At 40.2% G+C, this 17532-nt stretch overlaps 1 protein-coding gene across 1 annotated transcript in view; it reads right to left on the reverse strand.

The window, feature by feature from the left end:
* Nucleotides 1-210: 210 nt before the first annotated feature.
* LOC142741953 (uncharacterized) overlaps nt 211-17532 on the reverse strand; it is a 65878-nt gene continuing 48556 nt past the window's right edge. The window contains exon 5 of the mRNA XM_075851275.1: nt 211-466. The gene's annotated coding sequence lies outside the window, so the exon portion shown is untranslated. The remainder of the gene's footprint in view (nt 467-17532) is intronic.

Genomic DNA, 17532 nt, shown 5'->3' on the forward strand with positions numbered 1-17532 from the left:
TGTAGGTCAAATATTTCCCATTATTTTGTTTCTATAAATGACCTTCCGTTCCTGTGGGGAGACACCGAGCGGCTCATAGACATGAGATGACACATTACAGGTTATTGCAGTTGGCCCCGCCCCCGAGGAGCAGACATTTCAGTGTTGATGACCTCCAGCCGTCCCCGTCCCCTCATACAATAAACTGCGCAGGGAAAGCAGAACATATATTTATTGTAGAAACATGAATGTAAACAATAATGTGACACGGGGTCCTCCAGCCAGGGGGGGTCTTCAGCAGCTGCTCCCACTACAGTCATAACAATCCATTACAAATCCCCTGAAAATATTCTTGGATGCGTTATATGAAATAAAGAATTGTCCGACCACAATGGAGGTGACAGCGGAGAGGAGAGGGTCCGGGGGTCTTCACATCTGATGTGTCGTCGTACGGCGCTGCCCGATCTCCAGGAATGTCAGCAAACACCTGCATGAAAAGAAAGAGTACACTTCCTGAAATTCTCTGTGCTGCTGGGAGACTACTCCTTCCACCTTGTGACACTCAGTCCGTGGCCTCCCACAAGTACAACATACTCTTCTCCTGAAATACTCTGTGCTGTAGTGAGTAATGGTTGGATTGCCTACCGTCCAATTTTTCAGAAAAATCTAAATGCCCTTATTACGTCTCTTGTACGCATCCATAATACCACGCGGCCTTCTATAGGAAACTACTAGAAAAGTGCGCCTGTGCTGTGAGACGCCGCATTACGGAGGTATCAGGAGGCATGGCCTCTACTGGGGGGCGACCCCATAATACAGCACCGCATGGCGTGGCTGGACCTCCACAGTAGAAGTGCCGGGGTCTGAGGGTCCATTCACATATTGCGGTCAAATAGATATTGCAAAAATCGCAGCCATAAACCAAACTGCTGCAATGTGAAAATACCGCGGGCGTGTGGACTCGGCTCTTGTCTGGTTACGTTTTTTTGCTGGATGGCGGCTAAACCTCCATATTTTATACAAAAACCACCACAGTTTTACAGCAATTACAAAAATAACAGCGAAAACGTTACAATAATGACTCATCTCAATGTACAAAGAGGAGGCTGCAGCGCTCCCCCTGTGACGACACTACTGCTCTACATAAACACAAAGGAACACATCAAAGAATTGTGGGACAAACACTGAAGGGAGCGGAGGAGACAACTAATGCAATACAAAACTGCCGCTAAATAACACAAACAAGACACAAACAAGCTCTACACTAACGAGCCGACAACTATACAGTCCAGAGTTTATAATAGTGCCGGAGCGTAATAAGAGGAGCGGCTGATATCAGTCACACATATGATGTAATGTCTCTGGAGGATATAATAGTACTGGAGTGATATAAGAGGAGCGGCTGATATCAGTCACATATGATGTAATGTCTCTGGAGGATATAATAGTACTGGAGTGATATAAGAGGAGCGGATGATATCAGTCACATATATGATGTAATGTCTCTGGAGGATATAATAGTGCTGGAGTGTTATAAGAGGAGCGGCTGATATCAGTCACATATATGATGTAATGTCTCTGTAGGATATAATAGTGCTGGAGTGATATAAGAGGAGCGGCTGATATCAGTCACATATGATGTAATGTCTCTGGAGGATATAATAGCGCTGGAGTGATATATGAGGAGCGGCTGATATCAGTCACATATATGATGTAATGTCTCTGGAGGATATAATAGTGCTGGAGTGATATAAGAGGAACGGCTGATATCAGTCTCACATATGATGTAATGTCTCTGGAGGATATAATAGTGCTGGAGTGATATAAGAGGAGCGGATGATATCAGTCACATATATGATGTAATGTCTCTGGAGGATATAATAGTACTGGAGTGATATAAGAGGAGCAGCTGATATCAGTCACACATATGATGTAATGTCTGGAGGATATAATAGTACTGGAGTGATATAAGAGGAGCGGCTGATATCAGTCACACATATGATGTAATGTCTCTGGAGGATATAATAGTACTGGAGTGATATAAGAGGAGCGGCTGATATCAGTCACATATATGATGTAATGTCTCTGTAGGATATAATAGTGCTGGAGTGATATAAGAGGAGCGGCTGATATCAGTCACATATGATGTAATGTCTCTGGAGGATATAATAGCGCTGGAGTGATATATGAGGAGCGGCTGATATCAGTCACATATATGATGTAATGTCTCTGGAGGATATAATAGTGCTGGAGTGATATAAGAGGAACGGCTGATATCAGTCTCACATATGATGTAATGTCTCTGGAGGATATAATAGTGCTGGAGTGATATAAGAGGAGCGGATGATATCAGTCACATATATGATGTAATGTCTCTGGAGGATATAATAGTACTGGAGTGTTATAAGAGGAGCGGCTGATATCAGTCACATATGATGTAATGTCTCTGGAGGAGATAATAGTGCTGGAGTGATATAAGAGGAGCGGCTGATATCAGTCACACATATGATGTAATGTCTCTGGAGGATATAATAGTACTGGAGTGTTATAAGAGGAGCGGCTGATATCAGTCACATATGATGTAATGTCTCTGGAGGATATAATAGTACTGGAGTGATATAAGAGGAGCGGCTGATATCAGTTACATATGATGTAATGTCTCTGGAGGATATAATAGTACTGGAGTGTTATAAGAGGAGCGGCTGATATCAGTCACATATGATGTAATGTCTCTGGAGGAGATAATAGTGCTGGAGTGATATAAGAGGAGCGGCTGATATCAGTCACACATATGATGTAATGTCTGGAGGATATAATAGTGCTGGAGTGATATAAGAGGAGCAGCTGATATCAGTCACACATATGATGTAATGTCTGGAGGATATAATAGTACTGGAGTGATATAAGAGGAGCGGCTGATATCAGTCACATATGATGTAATGTCTCTGGAGGATATAATAGTACTGGAGTGTTATAAGAGGAGCGGCTGATATCAGTCACATATGATGTAATGTCTCTGGAGGAGATAATAGTGCTGGAGTGATATAAGAGGAGCGGCTGATATCAGTCACACATATGATGTAATGTCTCTGGAGGATATAATAGTACTGGAGTGTTATAAGAGGAGCGGCTGATATCAGTCACATATGATGTAATGTCTCTGGAGGATATAATAGTACTGGAGTGATATAAGAGGAGCGGCTGATATCAGTTACATATGATGTAATGTCTCTGGAGGATATAATAGTACTGGAGTGTTATAAGAGGAGCGGCTGATATCAGTCACATATGATGTAATGTCTCTGGAGGAGATAATAGTGCTGGAGTGATATAAGAGGAGCGGCTGATATCAGTCACACATATGATGTAATGTCTCTGGAGGATATAATAGTGCTGGAGTGTTATAAGAGGAGCGGCTGATATCAGTCACATATGATGCAATGTCTCTGGAGGATATAATAGTACTGGAGTGTTATAAGAGGAGCGGCTGATATCAGTCACATATGATGTAATGTCTCTGGAGGATATAATAGTACTGGAGTGATATAAGAGGGGCGGCTGATATCAGTCACACATATGATGTAATGTCTCTGGAGGATATAATAGTACTGGAGTGATATAAGAGGAGTGGCTGATATCAGTCACACATATGATGTAATGTCTCTGGAGGATATAATAGTACTGGAGTGTTATAAGAGGAGCGGCTGATATCAGTCACATATATGATGTAATGTCTCTGGAGGATATAATAGTACTGGAGTGTTATAAGAGGAGCGGCTGATATCAGTCACACATATGATGTAATGTCTCTGGAGGATATAATAGTGCTGGAGTGATATAAGAGGAGCGGCTGATATCAGTCACACATATGATGTAATGTCTCTGGAGGATATAATAGTGCTGGAGTGATATAAGAGGAGTGGCTGATATCAGTCACACATATGATGTAATGTCTCTGGAGGATATAATAGTACTGGAGTGATATAAGAGGAGCGGCTGATATCAGTCACATATGATGTAATGTCTCTGGAGGATATAATAGTGCTGGAGTGTTATAAGAGGAGCGGCTGATATCAGTCACACATATGATGTAATGTCGCTGGAGGATATAATAGTGCTGGAGTGATATAAGAGGAGCGGCTGATATCAGTCACACATATGATGTAATGTCTCTGGAGGATATAATAGTACTGGAGTGATATAAGAGGAGCGGCTGATATCAGTCACACATATGATGTAATGTCTCTGGAGGATATAATAGTACTGGAGTGTTATAAGAGGAGCGGCTGATATCAGTCACACATATGATGTAATGTCTCTGGAGGATATAATAGTGCTGGAGTGATATAAGAGGAGCGGCCGATATCAGTCACACATATGATGTAATGTCTCTGGAGGATATAATAGTACTGGAGTGTTATAAGAGGAGCGGCTGATATCAGTCACATATGATGTAATGTCTCTGGAGGATATAATAGTACTGGAGTGTTATAAGAGGAGCGGCTGATATCAGTCACACATATGATGTAATGTCTCTGGAGGATATAATAGTACTGGAGTGATATAAGAGGAGCGGCTGATATCAGTCACATATGATGTAATGTCTCTGGAGGATATAATAGTACTGGAGTGATATAAGAGGAGCGGCTGATATCAGTCACACATATGATGTAATGTCTCTGGAGGATATAATAGTACTGGAGTGATATAAGAGGAGCGGCTGATATCAGTCACACATATGATGTAATGTCTCTGGAGGATATAATAGTGCTGGAGTGATATAAGAGGAGCGGCTGATATCAGTCACATATGATGTAATGTCTCTGGAGGATATAATAGTGCTGGAGTGATATAAGAGGAGCGGCTGATATCAGTCACACATATAATGTAATGTCTCTGGAGGATATAATAGTACTGGAGTGTTATAAGAGGAGCGGCTGATATCAGTCACACACATGATGTAATGTCTCTGGAGGATATAATAGTACTGGAGTGTTATAAGAGGAGCGGCTGATATCAGTCACATATGATGTAATGTCTGGAGAATATAATAGTGCTGGAGTGATATAAGAGGAGCGGCTGATATCAGTCACACATATGATGTAATGTCTCTGGAGGATATAATAGTGCTGGAGTGTTATAAGAGGAGTGGCTGATATCAGTCACATATGATGTAATGTCTCTGGAGGATATAAAAGTACTGGAGTGATATAAGAGGAGCGGCTGATATCAGTTACATATGATGTAATGTCTCTGGATGATATAATAGTACTGGAGTGTTATAAGAGGAGCGGCTGATATCAGTCACATATATGATGTAATGTCTCTGGAGGATATAATAGTGCTGGAGTGATATAAGAGGAGCGGCTGATATCAGTCACACATATGATGTAATGTCTCTGGAGGATATAATAGTACTGGAGTGATATAAGAGGAGCGGCTGATATCAGTCACATATGATGTAATGTCTCTGGGGATATAATAGTGCTGGAGTGATATAAGAGGAGCGGCTGATATCAGTCACACATATGATGTAATGTCTCTGGAGGATATAATAGTGCTGGAGTGATATAAGAGGAGCGGCTGATATCAGTCACACATATGATGTAATGTCTCTGGAGGATATAATAGTGCTGGAGGGATATAAGAGGAGCGGCTGATATCAGTCACGTATGATGTAATGTCGCTGGAGGATATAATAGTGCTGGAGTGATATAAGAGGAGCGGCTGATATCAGTCACATATGATGTAATGTCTCTGGAGGATATAATAGTACTTGAGTGATATAAGAGGAGCGGCTGATATCAGTCATATATATGATGTAATGTCTCTGGAGGATATAAAAGTACTGGAGTGATATAAGAGGAGCGGCTGATATCAGTCACACATGATTTAATGTCTGGAGGATATAATAGTACTGGAGTGATATAAGAGGAGCTGCTGATATCAGTCACATATGATGTAATATCTCTGGAGGATATAATAGTACTGGAGTGATATAAGAGGAGCGGCTGATATCAGTCACACATATGATGTAATGTCTCTGGAGGATATAATAGTACTGGAGTGTTATAAGAGGAGCGGCTGATATCAGTCACACATGATGTAATGTCTGGAGGATATAATAGTGCTGGAGTGTTATAAGAGGAGCGGCTGATATCAGTCACATATGATGTAATGTCTCTGGAGGATATAATAGTACTGGAGTGTTATAAGAGGAGCGGCTGATATCAGTCACATATATGATGTAATGTCTCTGGAGGATATAATAGTACTGGAGTGTTATAAGAGGAGCGGCTGATATCAGTCACACATATGATGTAATGTCTCTGGAGGATATAATAGTACTGGAGTGATATAAGAGGAGCGGCTGATATCAGTCACACATATGATGTAATGTCTCTGGAGGATATAATAGTACTGGAGTGATATAAGATGAGCGGCTGATATCAGTCACACATATGATGTAATGTCTCTGGAGGATATAATAGTACTGGAGTGATATAAGAGGAGCGGCTGATATCAGTCACATATGATGTAAAGTCTCTGGAGGATATAATAATGCTGGAGTGATATAAGAGGAGCGGCTGATATCAGTCACACATATGATGTAATGTCTCTGGAGGATATAATAGTACTGGAGTGATATAAGAGGAGCAGCTGATATCAGTCACATATATGATGTAATGTCTCTGGAGGATATAATAGTACTGGAGTGATATAAGAGGAGCGGCTGATATCAGTCACACATATGATGTAATGTCTCTGGAGGATATAATAGTACTGGAGTGTTATAAGAGGAGCGGCTGATATCAGTCACATATATGATGTAATGTCTCTGGAGGATATAATAGTACTGGAGTGATATAAGAGGAGCGGCTGATATCAGTCACACATATGATGTAATGTCTCTGGGGGATATAATAGTACAGGAGTGTTATAAGAGGAGCGGCTGATATCAGTCACGTATGATGTAATGTCTCTGGAGGATATAATAGTGCTTGAGTGATATAAGAGGAGCGGCTGATATCAGTCACACATATGATGTAATGTCTCTGGGGGATATAATAGTGCTGGAGTGATATAAGAGGGGCGGCTGATATCAGTCACACATATGATGTAATGTCTCTGGGGGATATAATAGTACAGGAGTGTTATAAGAGGAGCGGCTGATATCAGTCACGTATGATGTAATGTCTCTGGAGGATATAATAGTGCTGGAGTGATATAAGAGGAGCGGCTGATATCAGTCGCATATGATGTAATGTCTCTGGAGGATATAATAGTACTTGAGTGATATAAGAGGAGCGGCTGATATCAGTCATATATATGATGTAATGTCTCTGGAGGATATAATAGTACTGGAGTGATATAAGAGGAGCGGCTGATATCAGTCACATATGATGTAATGTCTCTGGAGGATATAATAGTGCTGGAGTGATATAAGAGGAGCGGCTGATATCAGTCACATATGATGTAATGTCTCTGGAGGATATAATAGTACTTGAGTGATATAAGAGGAGCGGCTGATATCAGTCATATATATGATGTAATGTCTCTGGAGGATATAAAAGTACTGGAGTGATATAAGAGGAGCGGCTGATATCAGTCACACATGATTTAATGTCTGGAGGATATAATAGTACTGGAGTGATATAAGAGGAGCGGCTGCTATCAGTCACACACATGATGTAATGTCTCTGGAGGATATAATAGTGCTGGAGTGATATAAGAGGAGCGGCTGATATCAGTCACATATGATGTAATGTCTCTGGAGGATATAATAGTACTGGAGTGTTATAGGAGGAGCGGCTGATATCAGTCACACATATGATGTAATGTCTCTGGAGGATATAATAGTACTGGAGTGTTATAAGAGGAGCGGCTGATATCAGTCACACATGATGTAATGTCTGGAGGATATAATAGTGCTGGAGTGTTATAAGAGGAGCGGCTGATATCAGTTACATATATAATGTAATGTCTCTGAAGGATATAATAATGCTGGAGTGATATAAGAGGAGCGGCTGATATCAGTCACACATGATGTAATGTCTGGAGGATATAATAGTGCTGGAGTGTTATAAGAGGAGCGGCTGATATCAGTCACATATATGATGTAATGTCTCTGGAGGATATAATAGTACTGGAGTGTTATAAGAGGAGCGGCTGATATCAGTCACATATGATGTAATGTCTCTGGAGGATATAATAGTACTGGAGTGATATAAGAGGAGCGGCTGATATCAGTCACATATGATGTAATGTCTCTGGAGGATATAATAGTACTGGAGTGTTATAAGAGGAGCGGCTGATATCAGTTACATATATAATGTAATGTCTCTGGAGGATATAATAATGCTGGAGTGATATAAGAGGAGCGGCTGATATCAGTCACACATGATGTAATGTCTGGAGGATATAATAGTGCTGGAGTGTTATAAGAGGAGCGGCTGATATCAGTCACATATATGATGTAATGTCTCTGGAGGATATAATAGTACTGGAGTGTTATAAGAGGAGCGGCTGATATCAGTCACACATATGATGTAATGTCTCTGGAGGATATAATAGTACTGGAGTGATATAAGAGGAGCGGCTGATATCAGTCACACATATGATGTAATGTCTCTGGAGGATATAATAGTACTGGAGTGATATAAGATGAGCGGCTGATATCAGTCACACATATGATGTAATGTCTCTGGAGGATATAATAGTACTGGAGTGATATAAGAGGAGCGGCTAATATCAGTCACATATGATGTAATGTCTCTGGAGGATATAATAGTACTGGAGTGATATAAGAGGAGCGGCTGATATCAGTCACATATGATGTAAAGTCTCTGGAGAATATAATAATGCTGGAGTGATATAAGAGGAGCGGCTGATATCAGTCACACATATGATGTAATGTCTCTGGAGGATATAATAGTACTGGAGTGATATAAGAGGAGCAGCTGATATCAGTCACATATATGATGTAATGTCTCTGGAGGATATAATAGTACTGGAGTGATATAAGAGGAGCGGCTGATATCAGTCACACATATGATGTAATGTCTCTGGAGGATATAATAGTACTGGAGTGTTATAAGAGGAGCGGCTGATATCAGTCACATATATGATGTAATGTCTCTGGAGGATATAATAGTACTGGAGTGATATAAGAGGAGCGGCTGATATCAGTCACACATATGATGTAATGTCTCTGGGGGATATAATAGTACAGGAGTGTTATAAGAGGAGCGGCTGATATCAGTCACGTATGATGTAATGTCTCTGGAGGATATAATAGTGCTGGAGTGATATAAGAGGAGCGGCTGATATCAGTCGCATATGATGTAATGTCTCTGGAGGATATAATAGTACTTGAGTGATATAAGAGGAGCGGCTGATATCAGTCACACATATGATGTAATGTCTCTGGGGGATATAATAGTGCTGGAGTGATATAAGAGGGGCGGCTGATATCAGTCACACATATGATGTAATGTCTCTGGGGGATATAATAGTACAGGAGTGTTATAAGAGGAGCGGCTGATATCAGTCACGTATGATGTAATGTCTCTGGAGGATATAATAGTGCTGGAGTGATATAAGAGGAGCGGCTGATATCAGTCGCATATGATGTAATGTCTCTGGAGGATATAATAGTACTTGAGTGATATAAGAGGAGCGGCTGATATCAGTCACACATATGATGTAATGTCTCTGGGGGATATAATAGTGCTGGAGTGATATAAGAGGAGCGGCTGATATCAGTCACACATATGATATAATGTCTCTGGAGGATATAATAGTGCTGGAGTGATATAAGAGGAGCGGCTGATATCAGTCACACATATGATATAATGTCTCTGGAGGATATAATAGTGCTGGAGTGATATAAGAGGAGCGGCTGATATCAGTCACATATGATGTAATGTCTCTGGAGGATATAATAGTACTTGAGTGATATAAGAGGAGCGGCTGATATCAGTCACACATATGATATAATGTCTCTGGAGGATATAATAGTGCTAGAGTGTTATAAGAGGGAGCGGCTGATATCAGTCACATATATGATGTAATGTCTCTGGAGGATATAATAGTGCTGGAGTGATATAAGAGGAGCTGCTGATATCAGTCACATATGATGTAATGTCTCTGGAGGATATAATAGTGCTGGAGTGTTATAAGAGGAGCGGCTGATATCAGTCACACATATGATGTAATGTCTCTGGAGGATATAATAGTGCTGGAGTGATATAAGAGGAGCGGCTGATATCAGTCACACACATGATGTAATGTCTCTGGAGGATATAATAGTACTGGAGTGATATAAGAGGAGCGGCTGATATCAGTCACATATGATGTAATGTCTCTGGAGGATATAATAGTACTTGAGTGATATAAGAGGAGCGGCTGATATCAGTCACACATATGATGTAATGTCTCTGGGGGATATAATAGTGCTGGAGTGATATAAGAGGAGCGGCTGATATCAGTCACACATATGATATAATGTCTCTGGAGGATATAATAGTACTTGAGTGATATAAGAGGAGCGGCTGATATCAGTCATATATATGATGTAATGTCTCTGGAGGATATAATAGTACTGGAGTGATATAAGAGGAGCGGCTGATATCAGTCACATATGATGTAATGTCTCTGGAGGATATAATAGTGCTGGAGTGATATAAGAGGAGCGGCTGATATCAGTCACATATGATGTAATGTCTCTGGAGGATATAATAGTACTTGAGTGATATAAGAGGAGCGGCTGATATCAGTCACACATATGATATAATGTCTCTGGAGGATATAATAGTGCTAGAGTGTTATAAGAGGGAGCGGCTGATATCAGTCACATATATGATGTAATGTCTCTGGAGGATATAATAGTGCTGGAGTGATATAAGAGGAGCTGCTGATATCAGTCACATATGATGTAATGTCTCTGGAGGATATAATAGTGCTGGAGTGTTATAAGAGGAGCGGCTGATATCAGTCACACATATGATGTAATGTCTCTGGAGGATATAATAGTGCTGGAGTGATATAAGAGGAGCGGCTGATATCAGTCACACATATGATGTAATGTCTCTGGAGGATATAATAGTACTGGAGTGATATAAGAGGAGCGGCTGATATCAGTCACATATATGATGTAATGTCTCTGGAGGATATAATAGTGCTGGAGTGATATAAGAGGAGCGGCTGATATCAGTCACATATGATGTAATGTCTCTGGAGGATATAATAGTGCTGGAGTGATATAAGAGGAGCGGCTGATATCAGTCACACATATGATGTAATGTCTCTGGAGGATATAATAGTACTGGAGTGATATAAGAGGAGCGGCTGATATTAGTCACACATATGATGTAATGTCTGGAGGATATAATAGTACTGGAGTGTTATAAGAGGAGCGGCTGATATCAGTCACATATGATGTAATGTCTCTGGAGGATATAATAGTACTGGAGTGATATAAGAGGAGCGGCTGATATCAGTCACATATGATGTAATGTCTCTGGAGGATATAATAGTACTGGAGTGTTATAAGAGGAGCGGCTGATATCAGTTACATATATAATGTAATGTCTCTGGAGGATATAATAGTGCTGGAGTGATATAAGAGGAGAGGCTGATATCAGTCACACATATGATGTAATGTCACTGGAGGATATAATAGTGCTGGAGTGATATAAGAGGAGCTGCTGATATCAGTCACATATGATGTAATGTCTCTGGAGGATATGTTAGTGCTGGAGTAATATAAGAGGAGAGGCTGATATCAGTCACATATGATGTAATGTCTCTGGAGGATATAATAGTGCTGGAGTGTAATAAGAGGAGCGGCTGATATCAGTCACACATATGATGTAATGTCTCTGGAGGAGATAATAGTGCTGGAGTGATATAAGAGGAGCGGCTGATATCAGTCACACATATGATGTAATGTCTCTGGAGGATATAATAGTGCTGGAGTGATATAAGAGGAGCGGCTGATATCAGTCACATATGATGTAATGTCTGGAGAATATAATAGTACTGGAGTGATATAAGAGGAGCGGCTGATATCAGTCACACATATGATGTAATGTCTCTGGAGGATATAATAGTACTGGAGTGATATAAGAGGAGCGGCTGATATCAGTCACACATATGATGTAATGTCTCTGGAGGATATAATAGTACTGGAGTGATTTAAGAGGAGAGGCTGACATCAGTCACATATATGATGTAATGTCTCTGGAGGATATAATAGTGCTGGAGTGATATAAGAGGAGCGGCTGATATCAGTCATATATATGATGTAATGTCTCTGGAGGATATAAAAGTACTGGAGTGATATAAGAGGAGCGGCTGATATCAGTCACACATGATTTAATGTCTGGAGGATATAATAGTACTGGAGTGATATAAGAGGAGCGGCTGATATCAGTCACATATGATGTAATGTCTCTGGAGGATATAATAGAACTGGAGTGTTATAGGAGGAGCGGCTGATATCAGTCACACATATGATGTAATGTCTCTGGAGGATATAATAGTACTGGAGTGTTATAAGAGGAGCGGCTGATATCAGTCACACATGATGTAATGTCTGGAGGATATAATAGTGCTGGAGTGTTATAAGAGGAGCGGCTGATATCAGTTACATATATAATGTAATGTCTCTGAAGGATATAATAATGCTGGAGTGATATAAGAGGAGCGGCTGATATCAGTCACACATGATGTAATGTCTGGAGGATATAATAGTGCTGGAGTGTTATAAGAGGAGCGGCTGATATCAGTCACATATATGATGTAATGTCTCTGGAGGATATAATAGTACTGGAGTGTTATAAGAGGAGCGGCTGATATCAGTCACACATATGATGTAATGTCTCTGGAGGATATAATAGTACTGGAGTGATATAAGAGGAGCGGCTGATATCAGTCACACATATGATGTAATGTCTCTGGAGGATATAATAGTACTGGAGTGATATAAGATGAGCGGCTGATATCAGTCACACATATGATGTAATGTCTCTGGAGGATATAATAGTACTGGAGTGATATAAGAGGAGCGGCTGATATCAGTCACATATGATGTAAAGTCTCTGGAGGATATAATAATGCTGGAGTGATATAAGAGGAGCGGCTGATATCAGTCACACATATGATGTAATGTCTCTGGAGGATATAATAGTACTGGAGTGATATAAGAGGAGCAGCTGATATCAGTCACATATATGATGTAATGTCTCTGGAGGATATAATAGTACTGGAGTGATATAAGAGGAGCGGCTGATATCAGTCACACATATGATGTAATGTCTCTGGAGGATATAATAGTACTGGAGTGTTATAAGAGGAGCGGCTGATATCAGTCACATATATGATGTAATGTCTCTGGAGGATATAATAGTACTGGAGTGATATAAGAGGAGCGGCTGATATCAGTCACACATATGATGTAATGTCTCTGGGGGATATAATAGTACAGGAGTGTTATAAGAGGAGCGGCTGATATCAGTCACGTATGATGTAATGTCTCTGGAGGATATAATAGTGCTGGAGTGATATAAGAGGAGCGGCTGATATCAGTCGCATATGATGTAATGTCTCTGGAGGATATAATAGTACTTGAGTGATATAAGAGGAGCGGCTGATATCAGTCACACATATGATGTAATGTCTCTGGGGGATATAATAGTGCTGGAGTGATATAAGAGGAGCGGCTGATATCAGTCACACATATGATATAATGTCTCTGGAGGATATAATAGTACTTGAGTGATATAAGAGGAGCGGCTGATATCAGTCATATATATGATGTAATGTCTCTGGAGGATATAATAGTACTGGAGTGATATAAGAGGAGCGGCTGATATCAGTCACATATGATGTAATGTCTCTGGAGGATATAATAGTGCTGGAGTGATATAAGAGGAGAGGCTGATATCAGTCACATATGATGTTATGTCTCTGGAGGATATAATAGTACTTGAGTGATATAAGAGGAGCGGCTGATATCAGTCACACATATGATATAATGTCTCTGGAGGATATAATAGTGCTAGAGTGTTATAAGAGGGAGCGGCTGATATCAGTCACATATATGATGTAATGTCTCTGGAGGATATAATAGTGCTGGAGTGATATAAGAGGAGCTGCTGATATCAGTCACATATGATGTAATGTCTCTGGAGGATATAATAGTGCTGGAGTGTTATAAGAGGAGCGGCTGATATCAGTCACACATATGATGTAATGTCTCTGGAGGATATAATAGTGCTGGAGTGATATAAGAGGAGCGGCTGATATCAGTCACACACATGATGTAATGTCTCTGGAGGATATAATAGTACTGGAGTGATATAAGAGGAGCGGCTGATATCAGTCACATATGATGTAATGTCTCTGGAGGATATAATAGTGCTGGAGTGTTATAAGAGGAGTGGCTGATATCAGTCACATATGATGTAATGTCTCTGGAGGATATAATAGTACTGGAGTGATATAAGAGGAGCGGCTGATATCAGTCACATATATGATGTAATGTCTCTGGAGGATATAATAGTGCTGGAGTGATATAAGAGGAGCGGCTGATATCAGTCACATATGATGTAATGTCTCTGGAGGATATAATAGTGCTGGAGTGATATAAGAGGAGCGGCTGATATCAGTCACACATATGATGTAATGTCACTGGAGGATATAATAGTGCTGGAGTGATATAAGAGGAGCTGCTGATATCAGTCACATATGATGTAATGTCTCTGGAGGATATAATAGTGCTGGAGGGATATAAGAGGAGCGGCTGATATCAGTCACATATGATGTAATGTCTCTGGAGGATATAATAGTACTGGAGTGTTATAAGAGGAGCGGCTGATATCAGTCACACATATAATGTAATGTCTCTGGAGGATATAATAGTGCTGGAGTGTTATAAGAGGAGCGGCTGATATCAGTCACATATGATGTAATGTCTCTGGAGGATATAATAGTACTGGAGTGATATAAGAGGAGCGGCTGATATCAGTCACACATATGATATAATGTCTCTGGAGGATATAATAGTGCTGGAGTAATATAAGAGGAGAGGCTGATATCAGTCACATATGATGTAATGTCTCTGGAGGATATAATAGTGCTGGAGTGTAATAAGAGGAGCGGCTGATATCAGTCACACATATGATGTAATGTCTCTGGAGGATATAATAGTACTGGAGTGATATAAGAGGAGCGGCTGATATCAGTCACACATATGATGTAATGTCTCTGGAGGATATAATAGTGCTGGAGTGTTATAAGAGGAGCGGCTGATATCAGTCACATATGATGTAATGTCTCTGGAGGATATAATAGTACTGGAGTGATATAAGAGGAGCGGCTGATATCAGTCACACATATGATGTAATGTCTCTGGAGGATATAATAGTACTGGAGTGATATAAGAGGAGCGGCTGACATCAGTCACATATATGATGTAATGTCTCTGGAGGATATAATAGTGCTGGAGTGATATAAGAGGAGCGGCTGATATCAGTCATATATATGATGTAATGTCTCTGGAGGATATAAAAGTACTGGAGTGATATAAGAGGAGCGGCTGATATCAGTCACATATGATGTAATGTCTCTGGAGGATATAAAAGTACTGGAGTGATATAAGAGGAGCGGCTGATATCAGTCACACATGATTTAATGTCTGGAGGATATAATAGTACTGGAGTGATATAAGAGGAGCGGCTGATATCAGTCACATATGATGTAATGTCTCTGGGGGATATAATAGTGCTGGAGAGTTATAAGAGGAGCGGCTGATATCAGTCACACATATGATGTAATGTCTCTGGAGGATATAATAGTGCTGGAGTGATATAAGAGGAGCGGCTGATATCAGTCACATATATGATGTAATGTCTCTGGAGGATATAATAGGGCTGGAGTGATATAGGAGGAGCGGCTGATATCAGTCACACATATGATGTAATGTCTCTGGAGGATATAATAGTACTGGAGTGTTATAAGAGGAGCGGCTGATATCAGTTACATATATAATGTAATGTCTCTGGAGGATATAATAATGCTGGAGTGATATAAGAGGAGCGGCTGATATCAGTCACACATATGATGTAATGTCTCTGGAGGATATAATAGTACTGGAGTGTTATAAGAGGAGCGGCTGATATCAGTTACATATATAATGTAATGTCTCTGAAGGATATAATAATGCTGGAGTGATATAAGAGGAGCGGCTGATATCAGTCACACATGATGTAATGTCTGGAGGATATAATAGTGCTGGAGTGTTATAAGAGGAGCGGCTGATATCAGTCACATATATGATGTAATGTCTCTGGAGGATATAATAGTACTGGAGTGTTATAAGAGGAGCGGCTGATATCAGTTACATATATAATGTAATGTCTCTGGAGGATATAATAATGCTGGAGTGATATAAGAGGAGCGGCTGATATCAGTCACACATATGATGTAATGTCTCTGGAGGATATAATAGTACTGGAGTGATATAAGAGGAGCGGCTGATATCAGTCACACATATGATGTAATGTCTCTGGAGGATATAATAGTACTGGAGTGATATAAAAGGAGCGGCTGATATCAGTCACATATGATGTAATGTCTCTGGAGGATATAATAGTACTGGAGTGATATAAGAGGAGCGGCTGATATCAGTCACACATATGATGTAATGTCTCTGGAGGATATAATAGTACTGGAGTGATATAAGAGGAGCGGCTGATATCAGTCACATATATGATGTAATGTCTCTGGAGGATATAATAGTACTGGAGTGATATAAGAGGAGCGGCTGATATCAGTCACACATATGATGTAATGTCTCTGGAGGATATAATAGTACTGGAGTGTTATAAGAGGAGCGGCTGATATCAGTCACATATATGATGTAATGTCTCTGGAGGATATAATAGTACTGGAGTGATATAAGAGGAGCGGCTGATATCAGTCACACATATGATGTAATGTCTCTGGGGGATATAATAGTACAGGAGTGTTATAAGAGGAGCGGCTGATATCAGTCACGTATGATGTAATGTCTCTGGAGGATATAATAGTGCTGGAGTGATATAAGAGGAGCGGCTGATATCAGTCGCATATGATGTAATGTCTCTGGAGGATATAATAGTACTTGAGTGATATAAGAGGAGCGGCTGATATCAGTCACACATATGATGTAATGTCTCTGGGGGATATAATAGTGCTGGAGTGATATAAGAGGAGCGGCTGATATCAGTCACACATATGATATAATGTCTCTGGTGGATATAATAGTACTTGAGTGATATAAGAGGAGCGGCTGATATCAGTCATATATATGATGTAATGTCTCTGGAGGATATAATAGTACTGGAGTGATATAAGAGGAGCGGCTGATATCAGTCACATATGATGTAATGTCTCTGGAGGATATAATAGTGCTGGAGTGATATAAGAGGAGCGGCTGATATCAGTCACATATGATGTAATGTCTCTGGAGGATATAATAGTGCTGGAGAGTTATAAGAGGAGCGGCTG

This window comes from Rhinoderma darwinii, chromosome 2 (genome assembly GCF_050947455.1).
Source record: "Rhinoderma darwinii isolate aRhiDar2 chromosome 2, aRhiDar2.hap1, whole genome shotgun sequence".
Classification (NCBI taxonomy): domain Eukaryota; kingdom Metazoa; phylum Chordata; class Amphibia; order Anura; family Rhinodermatidae; genus Rhinoderma; species Rhinoderma darwinii.